This window comes from Kogia breviceps, chromosome 14 (assembly GCF_026419965.1).
Source record: "Kogia breviceps isolate mKogBre1 chromosome 14, mKogBre1 haplotype 1, whole genome shotgun sequence".
Classification (NCBI taxonomy): Eukaryota; Metazoa; Chordata; class Mammalia; order Artiodactyla; family Physeteridae; genus Kogia; species Kogia breviceps.
Window position 1 is genome coordinate 37464838 of NC_081323.1, and position 20209 is coordinate 37485046.

The 20209-nt window shown below is 40.0% G+C and overlaps 1 long non-coding RNA gene across 1 annotated transcript in view; it reads left to right on the forward strand.

Annotated features, from left to right (window-relative positions):
• Nucleotides 1-316: 316 nt before the first annotated feature.
• Nucleotides 317-20209, forward strand: part of LOC136792470 (uncharacterized) — a 45539-nt gene continuing 25646 nt past the window's right edge. The window contains exon 1 of the long non-coding RNA XR_010836300.1: nucleotides 317-511. This is a non-coding gene — a long non-coding RNA (uncharacterized lncRNA). The remainder of the gene's footprint in view (nucleotides 512-20209) is intronic.

Genomic DNA, 20209 nt, shown 5'->3' on the forward strand with positions numbered 1-20209 from the left:
GCATGACCTAAGTATCAGATTTTTATAAGCTCTGCACATGTGATTTTAATGTGCATCTAAGGTCAGACAACCCTTTCCCAAGATCACTCTCAATGACCCAGCACAGTTAAGCAGTGGGACCATGACCTCAGTTTGGCCAGCTATACTCTCTCCCAGAACCCTGAATCTTGATAGCAGATGGAAAAAGTATTCTGCGGCGCACCCACACCAGGCCAGGCAGCATCCTCTGCTCTGTGTTCTTGCTGCATCTGTCATCCAATCCTTTGCGCACTCCCTACCTTATCAATTAAAAACCCCCTTTGCTTAAGCAGGGCAGAGTCATTTTCTGTTGCTGTCAGCCAAAGAATCTTAAGCAAGAGAAGCCACAAGCTTTTCATCACTCTGTACATCTGCCGAAGAGCCTCAATCTGCCATGCTGATCACTGTCTCAGCACCTTGTATCGTGCTCCTTCCCACACATCAGGAAAACTGAAAACAGAAGGCCAGAGAACCACCCAAGCTTCTATTAAAGGTTAGTGACTTAAAATTCACATTTGTACCTTCAGATCTGTTTCCTTGCTCCATCAATCATGACCACACCAGAAATCTGGTTTTTGTTTACTTGATTTTAGGAAAAGTGTAAAGAAAGGGCATTGCATAATTTGACGGACAAGTCAGAAAGCATATGACTAAACAGAAAAATTGGGAAACCTTCCATAGTACCAGACAAGAAGAGCACAGGCATCTGCTTCCAGCAGAACTCTCTGTCTCAAATACACATTTGCATGGAGACCATAGTGGAGATGGTTGAAGAAGACATAGGATATTACAAGTTGCTATCTGACACTTATTATCTCTCCTGCACATGCACATGCACTTTTAGGTCAAAGTCCCGGGAAGCACTTGATTTACTGAAGGCAGGCTCTCGGGACAACCTATAGGGAGGTAAGGGAAGCAGAATGGCACAGGGGAAGGAGCTGAACGACCATGTAGTCACAGCTGGAGCTTGGCCTCAGCTTGATCTCATTGGGAGCTCTGGAACGTGAATTAAACCACTGAGTTGAGGCACGGGGGAATGGCCTTTTGAACCCCCATATCAACTAGTCATTGGTAATTCCCTCAGGCATTTCCAGGACAGCAGGTAAATCCTCTGGAGCGGGGAGTTCTCAGAAGCCAACACTCACAGTAGCTGGGAGGTGGGGGCACCTGCTGGCCAAGGTGATCCAATAGCAGCTTCTATACGTGGATGAATACGGTTAGTGGCACTGTGCCTCAGTATTTACATTTGTGAAATGCAATAAATAGTCCCATAGTCCATATAACTTTAATACTGAATTATTTTGTGGGGCAAGATATTTCTTTCTTTGCATACCTCAAAACATGCCTTCTTCATGTACTGGTTACTGCTTGAGAAATCACCTTTCTCTTAAAACTTTGATTCTAGTGAAAATGCAAGGTCTCGCAAAGGAATCCTACCTTGAGCACTTGAGTACACCCTACTAGCAGAAGGGCTAGTTACTGATAGCTAGCTGAGGGATCGAGGTTCCCTGTGTTCTGCCTGTGTGGACCCCCAGCAATGTGACCTTGCAAAAGTGATGTACCCTTTCTGGGCTGCACCTTCGTCATTTATCAAGGCCAAGGATCAGAGTACATGATTCCTGAGTTCCTCTTGAACTCTAAAAATTTGTCAGTGGCTGATTTGATTTCTCATTTCAAGCAGCGAGGAGGCAGAGATAACTTTTTTTTGTTTACAAGGGACAAGTTTTCATCTTGCAGCCTTAATACAAAAGCAAGAGAAAGAAATGTAATAGCACTGAGGTAACAGCAGTTTTGCTTTGTTTGGATTCAGGGTCTCTGATATGACATATTGCATGTGTCAATGGAATGTGATTTATTTTGCTTCATAACATTTGGGAACAGATATTTGGTATTTCATCCAAGGAAAGCAATTTGCAGAAACCTTTTAGATGGTGGCTGGAGCATCAGTAATCGCTGCCATTTCTTTATGCCAACATTTCCTTAAAGCTGCACAATCTTTCATTTTAATCATCCCTCTCAGCAGGCTCCTTCTAGGGCTCTGGAGCAGGGCACCCACCCGTCAGAAATGAGGTTCTATTTTTAAAGCCAACAAACTCCCTATTAATCCTGTGAAATCTGCTCAGATGGCTGCTCTTCTGGGTTCTCTGTGCCCCCGCCCCCTGCTCTCAATGCCCCATCTGCACAGCCCTCCCCTGGAAGATATTTTTAGCTGTTAGCTGCTACATCCTTGAGAATTACTAGGTGGATGCTACACTTTGCTTCTAAAGTAAACATTTTAGAGATTCTGGTTTTCATTCCTAATATTTTTCAGAAGATGAAGGATGCTGCTCCCTAATACAGGTGCCTAAAGAATTAATCTCAACTTTGAATCCTTTGTCTACCTTGGAATCCCTCTTTCTTACAAGGGGCTAAATACTCTAAAAAGTTCCATGGTCTTTTCCTCGTGTGAGTCAGCAGTCACTTTGACCCATCATTCTTGATGGTGTCTCTCCAAGGCAGCCTTGGGAACTACATTGGGAGGGGGAAGTCTGCTCTCTCCCACTGCATACATTTTCCCTAAGTGTTCAAATATGAAATCAGTAAACTAAGATGCCTCAGTAAGACTACAGTGCTGGGACATAGCAATTATGGCTTAAGAGCACAGCACGGTACCCCAGGAAGCCACAATCACCACAGTATTTTCAAAGCATCTTTGGGAGTTTCAACGAATAATGTCTACATGATAAGAGTTTGACTTAGCAAATATGAGTATCAGTGCTCAACTACCGACTCTTCACAACAAAAACTGTATTGTTTAGCACGTTATCACCTGTTTTGGTTTGCGGGCTGTAGTCTTTTGAAATGTTCTTGAATAGGTTTAGATGCACGTCGAAAAAAAAACTCCTAAGCGAAAGGGTAAGCAGGGAAAAGAGTCTATCTTGCACCTCCTTTTCCCAATCTCCTTCCAAATATACACGTATATGTGTTTGTATATATTCAACATTATGTTATACATTTTATATTATTTTACACACCTATACATATACATATTTATACACACGCACATATATAAAGTGAATCTTAATTGTTTTGCCCCAATATTTTGCACATTGTTTTGGATCTTCTTTTTTTTTTTTTCATTAAACACTTTATCTTGGAGAACATTTTATATCAAAAAATATAATGTCTCCTTTTCCATAAATGGCCGTGTCACTTTCCATTACTTAAATGAACCAGAATTTATTTAACAAATCCTGATAACTAGTTTCCAATTAGCAAGGGATACTGTGGGAGAAAGAGGTCTTTGTTCTGTACAGAATTTCAGGTTAATTACTCTTTGGTTACTTGGGGGTGATTTTGTGAGTTTCTGGGAATTCTGTTTTAGGTTTTGCCACAATCTCTTCCCACTCCCTTGCTCTTTCCTCTCCCTTTTATCTACAAAACCTTGAACAAATTCAGGTGATTTCTGTGTGGTAGTATTGTTAAAAACAAAACAAAACAGTCCAAAATGCCTCCTAACAGTGAGTTCTCCGTAAATAAATAAATAACCCTCCAAACAAAAGACCCTAAATGTTTAGCTAAGGTGTGTTTGTTACCATGCTTTATGTTTCCCAGGGTCTGTATTTGACCAGTACAGAAATCAGCCATTTGTTCTTCTTGTTCAGAGCCTGGCATATATCTTCTCTATTCTGGACACTGTTCCATGAACCACAGCAGAGAGGCGTCCTCACAGAAGCTTTCACATTTGTCGAACAATGAGCAGGTTGAGGTGACAGGGGTAGGTATCCTGCAGGAGCCCAGGAAGCTCTGGACGGTGGCTGTGGAGTGGCTCTGATGACTTTGGGAGCGTGGGTATCTGCTCTGACTCCCTGCATCATCCCCTGTCTGGGGATAAAGTGAAAGGACGCTTCAAAGAAAAAGCACAGCTGGCTTCAAAGTGGCATTTTCTAAAGCAGCCTTGGCATTCGACCACATTTACCTGCCTTAGTTTACAGAGGGAAATGAGGCTACTCCTTCCATCCCATTTCCCTTAGCGCTTTGTAGCTCTGGAGTCTTATGTGAATCTATGTCTGGACTGACACAGTTTGGGGAAGACCATCTCCCACACACCAGCAGATGGTTGGCACACTTGCTTTCCTGAGTCGCAGTTCAAAAACCAATTCAACGTTTCACTTGTACAGGATTTCTGTGTCAGATTTTGCACCTTTCTTAGAGAAAATGCTGAAAGATAAAAAGAACTCCTGGAAACATAAATTATTGTAATTTAAGGCAATATATTTATATTACCATTTTTCATGCTTTTTAAATGACAGCTGTCTTAGGTTGGGTCCTTATAAACAGAACCTGAGCTAGGGATTTTGTTATAGGTGATGTAATGGTGGAGGGTTCTCAGGAGGAACCTGTACGGGAGCAAAAGAAGCAGGATGGACAGGGAAGTCAGGCATGGATGTATACTCTGATGGAATCTGGCTTTAGCTTGGTCTCACTAGAAAGTTCTGGAACATAAAGTGTACCACCTAGTTGCTTCCCTGGAGGTCAGGGGCTGGTCTTTTCTACCTACATATTTGTCAGTCATCATCTGCCCCTGGGCATTTCTAGGGGTCTCTCTAGAGGGCAAACATCCTGCAAACTCTCTGCAGCCAACATTCAAAGCAGCTGGGAGATAGTCCACCAGCCTGACCAGTGGGGTCTGGGTGGGGGCCCATAGCACCAACACAACCCATAGCATAAAGCTAAGCACTTAACTTTGTGACCTGCACATAGAGTGCTATATACTAAAAAAGAAAGTATTCCCAAGTAATGCTTATTTATCCACTTGTGGTTCAAGGTGAATAATTTCTATTTTTTTCTAGTCTATCCTAATTCATAAAAAAATTGGCAGTCATGGCCCACTATTAGGTGGTGATCTACAGTTTGAAAAACATTGATATATGTGTAGGTACTCTTTAAAAGCCAATCATTTTAAAGTGATTTAATGAGATTTTTTTATCCAGATATATTTTTAGTGACACTTCCAGTGTCATACAACTGGAGTGACCACATAATTGATCATCTGAATTGGGACCCTTTATTTACACTTACACCAGGACAACAGTCAATCACCAGGCCGTCGTGAAAAACCAGCATGCATATTCATGCTACAAAAAGCCACTAGAGGTAGTTTTCAGTAAACATCTATTGAGCACTTATATACATTAAACTGGCGTTAAGATGTATAACAAAATGTACAGTTTCTTCCTTTGGTAAAATAGGCATGAATCAAATATAATCATGTAAACAAGGAAAAACAGCAACTGTGATGAATGCTATGAAAGAGAAGTTGGTTTCCATGAAGGGGATTTGACAAAATCAGGGAGCACTTCCCAGAAGAAGCAGTACTTGTGCCCCACTGAAATCCAAAGGCCAGAAAAAGATAAAACCAGGTAAAAGAGGCAGGAAGGGCCATTCACATCTGCAGCAACAGCATATGCAAAGGCCCAGTGTAAGTTAAAGCAGGTGAGCATCAGAGACTGGAAGATGCACCCTGTCATTTATTTTATCCATAGGTTTTAAATTTTTTGATTTTCTACAATAGCAGTGTTTTAGGACCCAGGGCATATTAGGGAATATGACAGATGAGTTCCCTGTTCTCATTGAATTCCTATTCTGGAGTCTGTATGTGAACATAGTCAACAGGTAATAAAATAGAAGTAACTGATATAATGTCATATAATGCCAATTGCCAGGAAGAATATAAAATAGGGTCACATGATGGAGAGTCACTGTGTTGTCAGGAAAAAATGTACCAGAGAGAGTGGCATTTGACCTGGGACAGACCTACAAAGAAGGGCCAGGAACATCTTGATGCAGAACAGTCCAGGCAACAAGAACAGCCAATGAAAATGCCTGGGGTGGGAATAAACATGGTGAGTTTGAAGACCTGCAAGACGAGTCATGTAAACATTTAGACATTTAGAGTAAAGAGCAGAGTGGAAGGAAAACAGGTCAGAAGGGAGAGAGGGTGATCAGTCATGCAATGCTGAGGATTTTGGAGTGTACTCCAAGTGCATTGTGACATCATGAAGAGCTTCAGTAAGGAAGTGGCCACGTGAAATGTGAGTTTTCAAAGTTGGCTTTGCTGTGAGAGGATGAGCAGTGGGGGTAGAGAGTAGAACCCAACAGACCTGTTAGGAGGCAAGGGGCCATGGGGGCTTGGACTAGAGTCGTGGCATGGAAGACAGAAAGAACTGGATGAACTGTGATATATTTTGAAGGTAGAACCAACTGGATGTGGCAGAAAGGAGTGAAATCAAGAATGACATCCATATTTTTGCTGGGTCAGATTATCTCAACATTTGCATCTCAGGCAGCAAAAGAGAAAGCAGGATCCTGTTTTAATGAATCAAAAAAATGAGAGAGTTTCAAGAAGGAAGGAGGTTGAACTGTCTTGAGAGCTACTGAGACATCAAGTAAGATGTGGCCCAAATGGTGACCACTGGAATTGGCAACAGAAATCATCCTCAACATTGGAAAGATCTGTTTCAGTGTAGTGTTGGTGACAAAATGATGCCTGGAGGTGTCACCCTCCCTAGGACTATAGATAACATTTGATTTAAAAATTTTTATTGTGGTAAAAAATATGTAACAAAATTTGCCATCTTAAGCATTTTTACCTGTACAGTACAGTAGTCTTAACTATATGCACATTGTTGTGTAATAGAGCTCTAGAACTCTTTCATCTTGCATTTCCATTTCTTCAGGATCAGTTTCTGGAGATTTATTTTTTTCCTTTGATTGGGCCATGTTTCCCTGTTTCTCCTTATGTCTTGTTATGTTTTGCTGTGACTTGTATATTTGAAAAAAACAACCACTTCTTCCAGTCTTTATGGACTGACTTTGCACAGGAAAAGACCTTCTTCACTAATTAACCCAGCTAGAGATTCTGGGTATCTCCAAAATCTTTTCTAACGATACATCATCTTCCCCAGGCTCGTGAGTATAATTTTCCAACTAGAGAGGCTTGGCTTGCTGGTTTCTCTTTATTTTACTAAAACAAACAAAACAGCGTACCCATTTTTTCCACCTTCAGTCTCCTGCCTCTGGCTACCACCAATCAGTTCTCTGTATCTATGTGCTTCGTTTGTTTGTTTGTTTTGTGTGTGTGTGTTTAGATTCCAGATGTAAGAGACATCATGTGGTATTTGTCTTTCTCTGACTTATTTCACTTAGCATAATGCCCTCAAGGGTCATCCACGTTGTTGCAAAGGCAAGATTTCATTCTGTCTTATGGCCAAATAATATTGCATTGAATATATACATAATTTCTTTATCCATTCATCCTTTGATAGACTCTTAGGTAGTTTCCATATCTTGGAAATTGTAAATAATGCTACAACGAACACAAGGGTGCATATATCCTTTTTTAATTACTGTTTTCATTTTCTTTAGATAAATAACCAGAGGTGGAATTGCTGGATCATATAGTAGTTCTACTTTTAATTTTTTGAGGAATCTACATGCTGTTTTCCACAGTGGCTGCACCAATTTACATTCCCACCAACAGTGCAGAAGGGTTCCCTTTTCTCTACATTCTTGCAGCACTTGTTATTTCTTGTCTTTTTGATAATAGACACTCTAACAGGTGTGAGATGATATTTCATTGTGGCTTTGATTTGCATTTCCCTGATGATTAATTATATTGAGCATCTTCTCATGTACTTGTAGGCCATCTATATGTCTTCTTTGGGAAATTGTGTATTCAGATATTTTGCCCATTTTTTAATTGGATTGTTTGCTCTCAAGTTGTATGAGTTCTTTATACATTTTGGATATTAACTCCTTATCAGATATATGATTTGCAAAATTTTCTCTCATTCACTAGTTTGCCTTTTCGTTTTGTTGGTGGTTTCCTTTGCTGTTCAGAAGCTTTTTACCTTGAGTTGATACAGTGTTTATTTTTGTTTTTGCTTTTTCTGTTATTCAAAAAATCATCACCAAGATCTATGTCAAGGAGCTTACTGCCTAAGTTTTCTTTTAGGAGTTTTATGGTTTCAGGTCTCAAGTTCAAGTCTTCAATTCATTTTGAGTTAATTTTTGTGTATGGTTTAAGATAGTGGTCTACTTTTATTCTTTTGCATATGGCTGTCCAATTTGCCCAACATCATTTATTGAAGAGACTGCCCTTTGCCAATTGCATATTTTTGGCTCCTTTGTTGTAAGTTGTGGGTTTATTTCTTTGTTCTCTATTTTGTTCCATTGATTTATGTGTTTGTTTTTATGCCAGTAACATACATGCTGTTTTAATTACTAGAGCTTTGTAATATAGTTTGAAATCAGGGAGCATGATGCCTCCAGCTTTGTTCTTCTTTCTCAAGATTGCTGTCTTCACTTGTGGTTTGGTTACTTTCTTTTGTGATATATTTATATTCCTGTCTCTTTATCTTTTGTGTATTTACTATAGGTTTTTGCTTTGTGGTTACTATGAGGCTTACATATAACAACTTATGTCTATAATCATCTGTTTTAAGTTCATAACAACTTAAGATTGATTCCATTCTAAATCTTAACATTTTTACTCTCCCGCACATTTTATGTTTTTGATGTCACAATTTACTCCTTTTTATCCTGTATAACCTTTAATTATTATAGCTACAGTCATTTTTTACTACTTTTTGCCTTCATATTTGCTATGTAAATAACTAATCCACTACCTTTACTATATATTTACCTTTCGAGTAAGACTTATACTTTCACAAGTGTTCTTGTTAGTAATTAGTGCTCTTTCTTCTCAGCTTAAAGAAATCTCTATAACATTTCTTGTAAGACTTAGTGGTGAGGAACTCCTTTAGCTTTTGCTAATCTGGAAAACTCTTTCTCTCTCCTTCAGTTCTGAATGATCACTTTCCCAGGTAGAGTATCCTTGGTTGGAAGTGTTTTCTTTCAACATTGACTATATCATGCCACTCTGTCCTGGCCTGCAAGGTTTCTGCTGAAAAATCTGATAATAGTCTTATGAGGATTTCCTTGTATATAACAAGTTATTTTTCTCTTGTCGCTTTTAAGATTCTCTCCTTTGTCTTTAACTTTTGACATTTTAATTATAATGTGTGTTATGTATACATATAGCTGATTCATTTTGTTATACAGCAGAAACTAACACAACATTTTAAAGCAATTATACTCCAATAAAGAGGTAAAAAAAGAAATGATAATGTGTCTTGTGTTTCTTTTTTACAGCTTGTAATTTCTTTCTCCCTCTGGTGCCTGTCTTCAGTACTACAGCTTCCCTGGTTTTGCAGCAAGCCAAGGGGCTCTCTTTTTTTCTCAACAGTTCCCAAGGTCTCCATCCATGCTCAGTGTCAGACAAGATGGGAATCAGTCACTTAGGCAGCCCCCTGAAAAGCCAGAATGTTGGACATACATTTCACTCCTCTCCTTCCACTCTCCACCTCCCCCGCCAATTGAGAAGCCATGAATTGGCTTTACTCCTAATTGTTCTGAGTTGTGCTGGCTTGGGGGAGGCTCTACCTGGGTGATAGGTAATGGGTTTTCTAACCCTGTTTCAATGTTCTTGGCTTTGAGCATGCCTCAGGTGCTGCAACTTCTTAACTGGTTTCTCACGTTCTCATAAAGGCTTTTGGACTGTTGTTAAGTCAGCACCTCTGTGGGAGAACAAGGTCTGGGGCTTCCTAGGTTGTCATCTTACTCTATAGACAAAATTTTAAAAGAAATAATACTGCGAGAGTAGAGAGAGAGGGAAGATAGCTGGAAGTTATGAAGACAAGAGAGAATTTTTTAAAATGTAGCAGGTACTAGATCATATTGCATGCTGATGAGAATAAATCAGTTGAGATCAAGAGACTGATGATGCTCTACACTAGACATGAGGTTTTCAAACTTTCATGTACATTGGGAACAAACTGTCAGCTTGTGAAGACACACATCACTGAGGCCCAAACCAGAGTTTCTGATTCACCTCAGAGGGTCTGGGATGTGGCCCTAGAATTTGCATCTCTAACAGGTTCCCAAATGACGATGATACAACTGGTCTAGTGACTGTACTCCGAGGGCTACAGCTCTAGAGAAAGGAGGGAACATGGTCATTGAGGAGAATAGAAGAGCTTGGTTGCAGAAAATGTGGATTTTTTTTCTCTTGGTTTTGCTGTCTCAGGAACATTGAGGGTCGATATTGGTCAATTAATGTTAGTCAATCAACCAACATAAATCGAATGTTTTGTCGTGTGGTTATAGAAACAAATAGGGCGAGTAGTCATTCCACACATTTCCCTTCACTGTCTCTATAACTGTGTCTATTCTCAGATCTCTTTCCGTGTAGATACAGACATGAGGACATTTATGCATTTCCCACCAGTTCAGTTCACACTCAGCCATGTGAAATTCCTCTTTGTTTCCCTCAGGAATCCTCACTTCTCTTTCACAGTGTTTTTCAGATGCCTCTAAAGTCCTACTCTTCTCCTCAGGTAGCAATTTGGAGCAGATGTAGTGATATCTCTGACAGTATCAGTGAGAGTTGAGAGGAGCTCCGGGGACATGGATCTCATCAGCTTGTCAGTGGAGATTCCAGGATTGGCCACATTTTAATTTCTGTAGCAATTCACACATTAGGGAAACCAGGCCCCCAGTAAGCTCAGTGAAGCTCGAAGTTTCAAAAATATGGCAACAGCCCAAGGGTTTTTACAGAATCTGAATAGTGCCTTCTCAGTCCACCATAGGATGATTATGTTACACACACAAACACACACATTAAATAAACACAGTTAACCTGTGATGTGCAAAGAAAAATGTCAAAATTTTCACACTTTAAAACTTATCAGGGAAAAGGTTTTTATAGAAGAAAAAAAATCAGCAACTTTTGGTTTAAAAAAAAATCATCTCTGTACAAGCTGCATCTGTTCAGGCGTTCTGTCTTCTCCCGTCAGATCTGCTTGAGCTGAAATTCCCAATGTGTTAAAGTCAAATTCAAGTTCTTTCAGGGTCTGAGAGGATGGAATGTACTGAACACTCAAGTGCAGTGAATTGAAGTGGAAATGAAAGGAAATCCAGTTTGCAGACTTTTTTTCCCTCCCTCTCTCCACCCTTTGATGTGAGGAAAGAAGTTCAACTTCCCCGGGTGGTGATAATGGAATTTCTTTTACAGTCAGATTCCTCATCATATAATCCAACTGTGTCTTAATCCTTCCTACTTTCTTTATACCCTGTGATGTAGGCCTGAAGCCCTAACTGGAGAGGCCCACACAGCGAAAGCCAGAATTGGAAAGAGCAAAGCAAAGCAAAATGTTTTGCATCAGAATAGAAATGAACAGAAACATGTGGGGTAGAGTTGGGTGGGGAGGAAAAATAATAAAGCCTTTTTAATAGTACATCCCATTACTTCACCTATATTCTAGAAAATCTATCTCAAAAATTTTGTTTTGCAAAATAAACATGGTATAAATAATAATTAATTATTATACAAAACATTAAATATTATAAAATCTGACTATCAAGCATAAAATATCTATATTCAAATTATTAAATGTTTATATTATAAACTAATTATAATATTTATATTACTATATTTTATATCAGTCACTTATATATCAATTATAAATGTATTTAAGTACATATAATAATATTAAATAAAATAACTAAAAGAAGTACTTAAAATCAGCCATAGAACAATGCATGTTAAAGTTGAGTCTTAAGAAGTGATCCTGAGTTTATTATTTGAGACTTTGTTTTTATAACCTTTTCTTTTTTCCCAGTTTATACTAATGGTATAATGAGCTAGAATATAGTCTTTATGGAGAAAAAGAAATGCTTTTAAAGGATAACATGGGAGACAAGTTTTAGTTATTTTCCCAAATTTTAGTATTAACCAACATTTCTAATGTTAAAATTTCCAGAGAAATTGAGTAGAACAATTTAGAACAAACAAAAAGTTCTTTGAAAATTATAAAACAGTATAAACTCAGGTTTTTATCATTGAGCATATAAAACTCTGTGCAATTCACAGAAATTGAAAGAAATGTAGTCCCAGGGCCTGTTCCCCCAGGGAGCTTGCAGTCTAGTTCACCAGAACACATGATGCCAATTGTATCCATCCATGGACAATTAATGTTAAAGTCAGTAAGTGGAAGGTGAGGTCCCTATTTACTGGAGTAGCCAAGAAATAGCCTTGTGGGAAACATGGAAATTGAAGGAATCAAAGCACAGCTTAAATGGATGGAGAGAAAGAAGTAGGGGTGGCAATTCAGGTGGGTAAGAGGAAAAATCAAAAACTATTTTGGAAGATGTTTGGAGTTAGAAAAGGGATGTAAAGGCCAGAATCAAAACTGATTTTGTGAGAGACTGGAATCTGACTCTCTCATTAGAACAATGAGGAAATGAAGATGTAAAAGATCAAGTGACCAGCACAACAGAACTAAAGTAGCCCAGCTACTATTATCAACTTTATATTTCAAAGAGCTCCCTATTTTTAATTCTAAGCTCTGCTTGTAGTTGCATTTTAGACTGCATTGCAACAGGAATGGCAAATGGATTTAATTTCAGCTGTTCATTACATTTGATTGGTAGTAGCAAGTGGCTTCTTAGATAGCTTGTTAAGAAGGATTCTGAGGCAGCATTTGAGCTTTGGCTAAGCCGGCATGAGATCCAGGCTTGATTATCAATGTCTGTCATGGACAAGGAGGGGGAAGCTATGACACGTGTGCCCTTCATTTACTGTCTTGGAAGTGGGATCCTGGGCAAGACACTGATGGCCAAGTGAGAATCGTAGCTTCTGAGGGAAGTCCTGAGATACAGAAGGAAAAAGTTTAGTATTTTATTGCCAGGATAGGAGACAGCAGTATGATGGGGGAACAGGTTCTGGGGAGATAGCCACTTCCTGTTTTCTTACCCAAGTCCTGAGACAGAAAAGAGGATGGTGTTACCAATGACATATTTATACCTCACTTGACAGTTTACAAGACATATTCATATTCATTGTTTCATTTGATCCTTATAAAAGGTCAGTTGTTAATGCCAGTATCTTCACATTACAAACAAGGAAACTGATGTTTAGAGAGAGAGAAGTATCCATTCATCATGAAGCTACAAAGAGGTGAAAAAGTAGAATGACTTCTTGGGGCTCTGACCTGTTTCTTCTTGTTCACTTCCTGTCTATTCATCAGGCTGCAGATAACATGGATTCTGGAGCCTGATTGCTCACCTTCAATCCTGCTTCTCCACTAACAGACGTGTGGTCTTAATAAAGCTCTGAAATCCTCCTGTGTCATTGCTTCCATATCTGTAAAGGGAGATGAAAGTAGCACTGACCACACAAGGGTGTGGGGGTCCCATCGGTCAGTGGCCAAGTAAGTGGCCAAATGAGTGTAACAATTGAGTTGGCTTTTATTATTATCTGTTCACTTCTTGTGTCTGTGGTGATCTGTTTTGCTCTTCTGCAGATAATTTTTCTTTCACTTAAACAAATTTTCTGATTTTCAAGATAATATATGTACTGGGGGAAACTGGAAAGATGTGGAAAGCTGCAGTAAAGAGATTTTTAAAATACCCTTAATTCTCTAATATGCACATTTTTATCTAAATAGGTAAGCATATTTGGGTGGGCTGTAGACTGGGAATCAGTCATGGTAATGAGGAAAAATATTTTCAAATAGTCTATGAGGCATGAACCTAGAGGGTGAGGTTGGAAATGCCAGATGTCAGTTGATTGCTCTGAAATTTCATTTTCTCAGATCTGTAAGCCAAGAGAATAGCCAGAATTTTATGCATCTAACACTACATTTTGTTGGTGACTCAGTGACACTCCTTTATACAATATATCTAATTTAAGCTGATTATTAAGGCAGCCAGAAAAATTTTTTTTCCTTTAACTTCAGGATATTTTGAGGAAGATTCTGTAGGATTCCTCTCATGCTGCTAACTTGGTCATCTCACCCATATATATGCTCAAGTTGGCTGAACCTAGAGTTTGTTGACTCATTATTTTAAAAGTGAAGGCTGTTAAATTATTGAGCACTCAGATCAAAAGCCTTGCCTTTTGAGCTGAGTGCTCATATCAAACACTCATGAGTCCGTGAGTGTTTTGCAGGCCAGTGTTTTATATGAGGAAACAACTACTTCTTCTGGTCATGATGTATCATCAAATCTAAAACAACATCAGCGGGCTTCCCTGGCGGCGCAGTGGTTGAGCGTCTGCCTGCCGATGCAGGGGACACGGGTTCGTGCCCCGGTCCGGGAAGATCCCACATGCCGCGGAGCGGCTGGGCCCGTGAGCCATGGCCGCTGAGCCTGCGCGTCCGGAGCCTGCGCTCCGCAGCGGGAGAGGCTGCAACAGTGAGAGGCCCGCGTACCGCAAAAATAAATAAATAAAACAACATCAGTTGTAAGATTCACCACTATTTTTGTAGGCCATTAAGAAAATGCTGCCAAACAATTTTAAGAGACCATCAATTTTAAGATGCATCCCAATTTCAGAGAGGTTAAAATGTGAAAAATGGTCATCTTGGAACTGATGAAATATATAATGTCTTTTATACCTTGGGAAGAAATTCTTTGGGGCCAGCATTTGATCATTTGAAGTTGTATGGATCTTTCCTCAGCTTCACACTCAGTGGACAGCCTTCAGTTATGAATTCTCTTATTTAAAATGGACCCCTGAATAGGAGGGCCTATGAAGAACCTTTATCATTATCCAATTCACAAGTTAGAGCTACTGGGAATGAATGCCTGGCAGAAGAGCTAAACATGCCCAGCAGCTGAAAATAGAATTATGTTCTTCACTCCCTTTTGTGATTCTCAGTCACCAAATGTCACATGAAGATAAGATACATCACACACACACACACACACACACACACACACACACACACACACACATACATAAAATGAACAAAAAAGAAGCACTGTTGAATATACCTAGAGGGATAATCTACTGAGAGTAATTTCTGCCTTATCTGAGCTGCTAGAGGAAAGAAGAAATGAACTAACCCCCCCTCCCTACTCTACACACCTATGATGGTTAATTTTATGTGTCAACTTGACTGGGCTAAGGGATGCCCAAATAGCTGGTGAACATTATTTCTGAGTGCCTCTGTGAGGTGTTTCTGGAAGAGCCAGTTCCTCTTAATAAATCTTTTTCTATATATCTCTATACATCCTATTGGTTCTGTTTCTCTGGAGAACTTGACTAATACATTGCCTGAGAATAGGGAAGATCTTGCACTGGTGGGTAGATAGCATCTTTGGACATCAAGAGACAAGATAAAGAAAACCTCTACCTGGAATTATATTGGGAATATTGGGCTCATCCTGGATTTAAGTTGATGCTTCTGGGAGTAGGAGAGTTGTGCATTGAGAAGCTGTGTAATGTTGCAAAACAACATGCATGATTGTTTACATCTGTATCCATGGCCTTTTCTGTCTCTGCATCTAATTTCCACTTCTTGAATCTGGCCTGGTTGTGTGTCTTGCTATGAGTAATAGAATGTGGCAGAAATGGCAGTGAGTTAGTACTGAGTCTGGACCTCAAGAGAGTTTGCACAATGGCACCAATGTTCTATTGGTGTCCCTGTCATATGAATACACTTGGGATAACCTGTTAAAGGATGAGAGAACACATTCCAAGAGGAGGAGACAGAAATCATTCCAGTTGTCCCAACTGAGGCCACAGGGAGAGGATATGCATGCAGGATCAGCAAAACCTCCAACCTGACCTGTAGCTGACCTCAGGCACATAAGGGAACCCAGCAAGATCAGAAGAACCACCCAGCTGAGCTCAGTCTTACTGCCAACACATAGACTGCTACACAGAATAAATGGTTATTGTTTTAAGGCACTTTAGTTTTTTTAATGACTTGTTACGTAGCAGTAGCAGGGTTGAAGAGGGGACAGCTGATGAAGAAAGATGTTGTCCCTGCATTTGGAACTGTGGGCAAATAGCAGTTGTGGAGGTCTGATGGGCTGGAAAGAGTATGGCTGGAGGCTGTTCACCAAAAACCCATCCTTAGAAGAAGCAATGGAGGACCCTTGTAGCTGATCCAGTGGGCAGGCTAATCCATGCAAATGCCCAGCACCTGCAGTCTTCTTCATTCATCTACTCTTGGGTTACGGCGATGTTTTGCCCAGACACGCTGATGAGCAGAGAGTTACCAGTAGCCAGTGACTGCTGAATGTGAGAGCCCAGCTCCCTTGTTCCAAGGAGGGATAAACTCTGAGTGTCATTTATACTTGGAGCTCCCCCACAGATCAGGCAGAGGTTGAGATCTCACCTAAAATCTCCCCCTTATGGTTTTATTCCCTTCCCTGTCCTATTCTCCCACCTCTTACCATTTCCTCCCGTTTCACGTCCCTAATCAACAGCTCAACCTGGTCTCAGGATCTGCTTCTGGGGAACGCAACCTAGGCCAGGTGATTTGGGGAGAACGAGAGAAGCTGTGTATAAATTAATCTAACTTTGCATGTGGCCCCAGGTACTGGCATCAGATTATTCCACTAAACCATAAATAATAGAAATATACTTATTACCTAAGGCATTTATTACCAGGGAACAAGAGTAAGTTAGTAACACAACTTTTTGTAGAACTGGAAAATAGTTTCTGTTCATTTTCTAAGCTCATTTAATAAACATATTTAAAACATAGCATATAGTTTTCACTTTTTAAAGAAATTCCTAATTCAGACTATTTTTAAGTTGTTCCCTGCTTTAGATTTTACTTATATTTTATGTCAAGAACAGTGGGAAGTTCTGGAGGAAGATACCAAATTCATGATGTGAAGATTGCAAGTATTAGTGATAATATTGAAACTAAAACATTATTAAACCCATGCATCCTTAGGTCACAATATTCAGAGCAGTAACAATGAACATGAAAATTAGACTGAAAAGGAGGAAATTACATTATTTTTCAGGAAGAGAGAGGAGATGCCACCTAGGAAGATGAGCTTGGAGCCAACTTCTGCTAGAACGGTCCCAATTAGCTATCTCCATTTAAATACATCCAGAAACCTCTTAAGAACATGACACTATAAATAAGATGTTTAAATTAGAGCTCGTGAAAAGTGAGAAGATAATAGATGTGAGAAGCAGATTTAATCACAGCCTGGGTGCCTCCCCCCCATCTCCCTTAGTACTTTGCATGTCAAGATATGAAGAAGAAAAAAACAGAGTTGAAGTCAAGATTTTATTTCAGATTAAAAGAATTACCTCTTGTAAATGTTAATTCAAACCAAGATAAGGCTCAGTATTTACATGGTGCCACTGTCAAAATTTGCCATTATCTTATACCATTACTCTTATGTTAGACACAATGCCTGGAACACAATGCTTTTATGTTATAGCCTTATTTGATGCTAGCTTTCTTTTAAGCCGATTGAAATTACATATCTCTCTGCTTCTCTTACTGAAGAGACGAGGATAACTTCCATTTTATTCTGTGGAAACCTAAGGAATTAATTAAGCAAATATTTCTACTATTGTTCTTTGAGGAGGTGGATGAAGAGCTCAGGTGAACTTGGGTCTCTATAGAGTGAAGACGGCCAGATCAAGTGTAAGCATCACTGCATATCTGTTGCAATACTTTCTGTCTAATCAAAAAACAAACTGGTATTCCTCAGGTCTTCCCTTCTACTCAGGACTGAAATTCTGGAGAAGTACAGAGGTATTTTAAGCCTTATCCCTCTCCTGAGTGAGATTACAATGTAGTGAATAATAATGAATGGTTACTTGATTGTGGATTTTGGTATGGTTGGAATAACAAAAGCCACCAAGGGTTAGAATACTGAGGTTTCATCCTTTGTGTACACTTTGACTAGTGGCAGTGGCCTGGAGCATTGTATTAAGTAGGACTCAGAAGTGGTGTCTGGTATCAGCTTGAGTTGCATGATCGACCAGCACTATGTGCTGTGGGCAGGGAGAAGTGGTGGCTGGTGTGCAAACCTGGGTTTGAAATGGCACTTCATCTGGGCCTTGAAGGATGTGTTGGGTGTAAATGGGGAAAGAAGAACATTCTACAGTAGCAAGGATGAAAAATGAATTTCTATGTGTGTGGCTCAGGAGAGGGACCAATTTGATCGGAGCAGAGAGTGAGTTACAGGAGGGATTGTAAAGAGAGATTCGATGACAGGCGGTCTCGAAAACCAGGAGGACGAGTTTAGATTTGAAATGGTGGGAACTAAAGAGTCCTTGACAGCTTTACAGACATTATACTTTGCAACCAAAGTGGGGCTTAGGGAAGGTGTATCTGGTGATCATATGAAAACAGAAATGGAATGGATTTGGAGGCAGAAAGAATCAGCTTGGAGCAATAAACAGCCTCAGGAGGCCAAGGATGGGTCTGAGATATTTTGAGGGTGACATGAAAAGGCGTGATGACTTCTTGTCTATAGAGAATGGAGTAACCGACTCTAGGAAGCCCACAGGAACCCAACATGTAATGGGAAAACCAGGCATGAAAGCAATCTTTCTCTTCCTTTTTGGCAATACTCCCTACTCAAGTTTTCATATCCAGAGAGAAAAAAGAAACTGATGCATTTACCTCTGGAAGTGTGGTAGCACAGCAGTTCTCAAATTGTGGCCCCTGGGACAGGAGCACCAGTATCACCTGGAAGTTTATGGGAAATGCAGATTCTCTGGTGCAGCCCCAACTCGTGAGTCAGAACCTCTGGAATGGAGCCCACGAGGCTGCTCTAACCAAGCCTCCAGGTGGTTCTGATGCTGTGGAAGTTTGAGAACCACTTCTGTAGCAAAGGGCTCCCGAAACTTCCAGGCACATCAGAACAACCTGGAGGCTTGGTAAGAGCAACCTCGTGGGTCCCAGTGTGGAAGTTCTGATTCAGCTGGCCGGGGGTGCAGCGGAGATGTGCCTGCCTCCCCAGCTGATGCTGATGCTGGTGCTGCTGGCCTGGGCTGCACACCTGGAGGAGTGAGGCTGAAGAGGCAACTGACGCCTCCTGACGGTGGCCCTGATTTGCTGAATGACTTCCTTTTCCTGCCAAACAGTGAGCTTACTGTCTTTTCTGTTAGGGGGTTCACATATTAAATCTTGACCATTTGGGTGGCGAAGGTGGTGTGGGGGAGAGGTACCAAGACAGAAAATAGTCTCTGCTCCATAATTCATTACAGGTAGATGTAGACCCGTGATCCTTCAGGAATGGGTGTTTTGTCAACAAGGACCTACTGTATAGCACAGGGAACTCTGCTCAATATTATGTAACAACCTAAATGGGAAAAGAATTTGAAAAAGAATAGATACATGTCTATGTATTGTATAGCTGAATCACTTTACTGTAATGTGAAACTATCACATTGTTAATCAACCATACTCCAATATAAAAGTTAAAAAAAAAAAAGAAATGGGTGTTTTGTGGGTGATTGAAGCAAAGGACTTATATAAAAATAGGGACTTATATAAACTCTTATATAAAAGCATTGATTGAGGTGAGACGGGAACATTTCTATTCTCAAAATTTCCAAGTTTTCTCTCCCAGCCATGCGGTGGAGGAAGGAGCCAGCTCGCAGGAGTGGGAGATCTTTGTTGAGAATTAATAAATAGAGAATGCGAAGCTATCCTGGGTGCCTTCTTTCTTGTGGTCTGCAAATACATAAGGAAGGATGTGGGAATTAGTGTAACATTAATATAATTATATGTTAACGTATAATTAATCTGGTAAAGGTGATTTTGCTTTTAACTCAGTTGTTCCTTCAACAGCCACATGAACAATGTGGGAGCATCCTAATTTAATGGGCTAGGAATTAGCCTTAGAGGAATGTTGCGACTTGCCCCAATTCAGGACGCTAGTCAGAGATCACAGTGGGGACTCTAGCTACCTGTGTGAGACCCAGAGCCCTGGTTCTTTCTCCTGCACCACTGCACAGTACAGGTGCCAGCCAAATGCTTCATGATCTACTTTGCTTCTAAGAATATTGCTATTCGCATTACACTCAGAACATTAACCCAGGGAGCAAGGTGAATGTGTTCTTGTTGGAGACCCTTCTCGTTCTAGCTCTTGCAGGAGACTCCCAGTGGTGATACCAAGTTTGAAATACTAAAGGTGAAAAATTAAAGCCCACACTAGCCTCAGTTTCCTTAACTATAAAATAGGAATAATAACCCATCACAGGATGTGTCTGGGACATAAGAAAAATGTGTTAAATAATAGGTATTCTTATTCTTATGTTTATTTGTTATGGTAATTGCTAGGCTGTTTAATTGAAAGAACTGGGCAGACT